Source organism: Plecotus auritus (assembly GCF_963455305.1).
Source record: "Plecotus auritus genome assembly, chromosome: 9".
Taxonomy (NCBI): Eukaryota; Metazoa; Chordata; class Mammalia; order Chiroptera; family Vespertilionidae; genus Plecotus; species Plecotus auritus.
This window is the reverse complement of record NC_137783.1, coordinates 124407835-124414057: the sequence shown is the minus strand read 5'-3', so window position 1 is coordinate 124414057 and position 6223 is coordinate 124407835.

Sequence of the window (6223 nt, the reverse complement as noted above, 5' to 3'; positions counted from 1 at the left end):
TGTTGGGAAAGGTAATGCATATTTTTACATTGCTTATAAATTATAATAGCTGATTAACTGCTAAATATATTTTTGATATTAAATAAATCTAGGTTAATCTAAAATCATTTAAAATACTCATTAGCTAGTTTATAGTTAGTGTGTTTGGTTGCAAGGACATCTATTGTAAGCAAACCATGATAGATGGCAAATAACAGCAAATTATGCATACTGTATCTATTTTTTAAAGTGTTTTTATTGATTTAGGGAAAGAGGAAGGGAGAGGGAGAGAGAGAGAGAGAAACTTCAATCAGCTGCTTCCTGCACACTCCTAATAGGGGTTCAAGCCCACAACCTAGGCATGTGCCCAGACTGGGAATAGAACCAGCGACCTGTTGGTACATGGAACTATGCTCAACCAGCCTGCCGGAGCTGTATCTGGTTATTTTCATACCACTTTGATTACGGTGAAGAATCATAGTTATTGAATTGTAAAATGATAGTATTTAAAATCACTCTATGACTAAAGCACACAAATAAATATTTAAAGGCAAACCATTATAATTCACAACTTCAGAATAATGGAAATATTTAAGGATAGATTTCAACTCCTCTAACCTCTGGATTTGTGATATTTGGTAAATCAGGAATCCTGGGTATTAGAGTTTTCATGCATTTACAATATATATTTTGAAAGCATCTAGGAAGAGAATTGAACCAAAAGTTTGCTTCATAATTCTTTTGTTCCCTCTGTGCTGTTGCTCTTGCTTGAAAGGGCTGCCAGTGGGGAGCGGTTGGCCCCAGTTATGCACAAGCATGTGCTCTGGCGTTGCAGCCTGAACCCTGGCGCCGTGCTCAGGTGCAGGGGTGGTTCATAATTCTTAACCAGTGGGCTGTTACTCAGACATTATGGTTTTCATTTTCCTGACTTTTTGAAGAAAGCTCCAAAAGCTGGTCCTTAAAGTGCCTACTAATCTGCCTACTTTGTCATTCGGAATTTTACAGTAGTAATGCTCCACCAAAATACACAGAATTAGAGTTAATTTTTAATTTGGCTTCCAAATTGAAAAAAGAAAAAATCCTGGAACTTTTGAAAGACATATAATAGAGTCCATATATTTAATTTCTAGGAAATATATAAAGATTCTGAGGTCTATTTCAGTGTAGTCTTTGTTTTACTATGTAATATACACTTATGATTTGTAAGTTTGTTATTCAACTGGATAATAAATGGATACAAAATTCATGTTCTCAGCAAGCATTTATTTTTTGGTCAAACATGTTAACTCATTTAAATATGTTAGCAATTGTATTAGTTTAAGAAATCTATCACATCCTTATATTTTTTTAAAAGCCCATGAATATCCTATATAATAAAAGCCCAGCGACCATCACAGCAGAACGACCAGAACGACTGCTTGACCAATCACTATGAGGTGCACTGACCACCTCTTGGTTCCTTTCCCCGGCCAGCAGGCTCCCATTGCCCGATGGTGAATGGGGATCGGGGGTGGTTGGCGAGAGATGCTCTGCCAGTCGCCCCACACACAGAGGGCGACCCACAGCGGGGGTGGGGCTGGCAAGCAGGAGAGAACAGCCAACCTCTCGGTCCCTCCCCTGGCTGTCAGGCTCCCATCACCCAATGGTGAATGGGGAACCGGGGTGGGTGGCGATGGGGGGTGGGGCCAGCTGCCAGCAGCCGGGGAAGATGGCCCTGATCTCAGGCTAGGCCTAGGGACCACCCACGCACGATTTCGTGTGCTGGGCCTCTAGTATGAGATAAGGAAAGCCAAACACACCTGGAAACCTGGAACCTAGTAATCATTTCTTGGAATTCTTGGTAAAGTCTCAGTCTCGTGATTCTTATCTGTAAAATGAGCTAAGTGTACATCACTGGGTTATTGGAGGAATTATGTTGTGAATTATGTATTACCCACATCCATATGTAAAGAATAATTAATACACTGAGTGGCCAGATTATTATGTGTTCAGAGATCATAATAATCTGGCCACTCAGTGTGTGTATGTATATGTATGTGTGTGTGTGTATGAATATATATATATATATATATATATATATATATATATATATATATATTAGAGGCCTGGTGCATGAATTTGTGCATGGGTGGGGTCCGGTCAGCCTGGCCAGGGGGAGGGGACATGGGCAGTTGGCTGGCCTGCCTGCTGGTCGAACTCCTGGTCAAGGGGACAATTTGCATATTAGCCTTTTATTATATAGGATATACACTGAGTGGCCAGATTATTATGCGTTCAGAGATCATAATAATCTGGCCACTCAGTGTATAATCACTCCCCTAATCAGACATCCTCCATAGGTTCTGGATGATTTTATCTTCCTCCAGAGGGAATTGATGTTTACTTCTAGCAGCCAGTACCTATGTCATGGCATGAAAAGATTTCTTAGCCCGGTTAGGGATTAAGCTCATTTGAAGCTGAGTTTCAGTCTGCCAGGGCTGGTCTATTTCCAGTTTGCCTCTACTCCTAGGGTGCAGCCCTTTAGGAATTCCCAAAGGAAAGTTATGGGTGTGTCTCAGAGCTCCTCCTAGGGAACCCTGGACTCCTACTTTTGTCTCTTCCTTCACTCTCATTCCCTTTGCCTCCATAAGATTATTCAAACACTGTTCAGTTTCTTAGCTTCTCAGCTGCTGCTTTCAGCCCAGTTTCTTAGCCTCCAAGTCACAATGCTACAAGCAGGAAAGTGCCAAATCTTTCAGCTTCCAGATATCGGCCCTTTAAGTTCTGGCTGCTTTGATAGTTTTCCAATGACTTGAAACAGGTTTTTAAAATATTTTCCCCAGCTTTTCTATTTTTTTTGACATCAGTATATATATATATATATATATATACACACACACACACACACACACACACACACACACACACACACATAACTGAGCCATGCCAATCGGGCTTTAGTTGTTAAGAATTGATCTGCAGCTAGCTAATCTGCCTGTATAAAAAATGGAAATCTGACCTTGGAGTAAAATCACTTAACTTCTTTGAGCCTAAGTTTTCTTACCTACAAAATAATTATGATCCCAACAATACTTATCATACCAGTAATATTCAGAGGGTCAAATAAGATAATCTATTGGCAAAAATTTCCTAACCTATATGGTGCAGAGATATAGTCTGTATGGCCCCAAATACTTTATATTTTCCTTTTGTGGGGAGACAAGACATCTGAAAGTGAAACCATTAAATAGTTTAAATCTAGCCCTGTTCAGGCACCATAACTCAATCAGGCTGGTAACAGGAAGGGCTGGTCAGTGGCATGCACTTAGTTGAAATAGTTGTAACATCTAACACGTCCAAGAAATTGTATTAAGGGATTAAACTAATTGTAAATTAGTTAAAGTATTGATGCATGTACATTCAAGAAAATAACAGCCCAGCCAGCCGTGGCTCAGTGGTTGAGCATTGACCTATGAACCAGGAGGTCATGGTTCATTCCTGGTCAGGGCACATGCCCAGGTTGTGGGCTCGATCCCTAATAGGGAACATGCAGGAGGCAGTTGATCAATGAATGATTTTCTCTCATCATTGATATTTCTCCCTCTCTCTCCCTCTCCCTTCCTCTCTGAAATCAATAAAAACATATTTTAAAAATGGCACTGAAAAAAAGAAAACAGTATTCTCCCAGGCCCTCTCCGTATTCAAACTGGCTCTGTGAGCAGTTCCTCTTTGCCCATTTGAATGAAATCTCCAGTTCTGGCCTTGAATTTTCTGCTCACTCTCAGTCTTTAGCTTCTAATACCTTCCTCTCTCTCTTTCACACACACTCTCTCTCTCACTGTCTCTCCTCATTCTCTTCAATATTTTAAAAGTCCAGTCTATGTAAAAGTCCAAAACGTTAAACTTTATCTAAGCTTAGCGTTTTCTTTTTTAGAACAGAGACAGGAAGGGCTGTGCTTAGCTTCTTTATTTTCTTGCTCCTCCTTCCTCACTCTAGGATGCCTCTGGCTCCTGCAGGTTTGGGAATGATGGTAAAAAGGAGAGGTAAGGAGTAGAATTGGTGTGTGTGTGTGTGTCTGATACTGTTGTGAGTTGGCATCAGTGCTTTGTATACTTGGTAAGTATTTAGTGCTGACTCATTCTCTGTGGGAGTTTTGGAAGCCCTTTCCACCTTCTTATTTCTTGGAATCTCTTGATGTGGGTAAATGTACCCTCTGTCTGGGCTGTTGAACTCTTCTCCCTGACCCTCTAAGAATCTAGTGGTCAAGTCTCTTGGAGTGTCTCTCCAGCCCTCCAGAATTCCCTGGGATGGGGTCTAAGACTATTGTTCACACATAGAAAACACTCACATGGCAGATACTCAGACATTCTTTCTCATGAAAAACTGGGCATGAAAGACCTCTCCAAAGCATCAATGTCTCTTTGCTTAACTATCAGATCAGTTATCTGACCATACACCTTGAATTTCTCAGCATAAATTGCACAGCAGCCTGTTTTGGGTGCCAGTCTGGAGGGATACAGACCAAGCTCTAAGTAGCTCTGCTGAGGCCTGCCTTTCTCTAGACATGAGATGAGTGTGGGCTCAGAGCACATTGACAACTATTGCCACATATTCTATCAGAATTCCTTCTCATCCTCTCCAACTCTTTCATAGACTGGATGTCATGCACTGGTTTCTGGACACCTCCTTCACAAGTTATGCTTTGGTGGTTTTGTACCTCACTTTATAATGTGGGAGTAATTAGCAATTATTGACTTGGGGGTTCAGCCAAAATAGAGACAGGAAGGGGGGTCCTATTTTTACGTCCTATTACCCATGCTTGAAAGGAATTCTCAGAACAAAAAAGGCCAATCATATAAAACAATCAGCAAACATGGTTTAGTTTTTGCACATCAAGTTCCGCTGAGGACAAAGAGCTGCTTTGCCTCTCTATAAATTATTTAAAAAAAATATTTTAATGGTGAACACACAATAGAGTATACAGATGTTATATTATAAAGTTGTACACCTAAAGTTTATGTTATTATCCAAAGTTACCCCAATAAATTTAAGAAAAAAGTATTTTAAACTGCAAGGATAACTTGCAGTTTAAAATATTAATCGGTTGCTTCCTGTACACCCCCTACTGGGGATCAAGCCCACAACCCAAGCCTGTGCCCTTGACCAGAATCGAACCCAGGACCCTTCAGTCCACAGGCCAATGTTCTATCCACTAAGCCAAACTGGCTAGGGCATAACTTGCAGTTTAAATCTTGGTGCACAGCTCTGATTATTTTCTTGTGATAAATTATCAGATGTGGAATTACTGGGTAAATATCTATCTTCATATTCCTAATATGCATTGCCAGATTTCCTTCAGGAAATTTGTGCTTATTTAGCTCCCACCAAAAGTGTATGAGCATGTCTGATAAAAGCCATTTTATATGAAAATCTTTATTGGGGGAAAATTACCCAGTATTGATGATCAGAATCAGGGCAGGACCATGCTTAGAGCACTGAGAGTCAGAAGGCTGCCCCAGCAGGAGTCACCAAACCAGTCTCCTCATTGTAAGTTCCCGAGCCCTACCAGGCGCTGAGGTCGACACCAACGATATAAGACACTACCCTCATCTACCCCTCCCTTAAATTTTGCAAATGCACCCCTGAGGCAGGACTCTTTCCACTGCTTCCCAGGCTCACTTTCTTCCCCATCAAATGGTGATACCATGTCAGCCACTCTGGGCTGTCGCGGGACTCCAAGGGGATAAAAATGTGAAGGAGCGGGGTGCAGTCATACAGAATTATTACTAAAAATAAAGGCAAAGCCTTGGCTGGTTTGGCTCAGTGGGTAGAGCGCCAGGGTCGCCTGCGGACTGAAGGGTCCCAGGTTCCATTCCGGTCAAGGACATATGCCGGGTTTGTGGGCTCGATCCCCAGTAGGGGGCGTGCAGGAGGCAGCCAATCAATGATTCTCTCTCATCATTGGTGTTTCTCTCTCTCCTCTCTCTCCCTTCCTCTCTGAAATCAATAAAATACATATATATATAAATAAAGGCAAAGAGAGACCCTGCAAAACTGGAGGCCGGGGGCGGAGACGCTCAGAGCGCGTTGCGGCTGGCCACTGGGAGGCAGCTTGGGAGGCTGTTGCCAGGCTCTCGCCCGCTCTTCATTTCCGGCGACACTAGGGTGCAGCCTGCCGCCCCCCCGAGCCGGCCCCGCCCCCGCCCTCCGCGCCGGCCCCGCCCCCGCCCCGCCCCGCTCCACTCCGCCCCGCCCTCCGCGCCG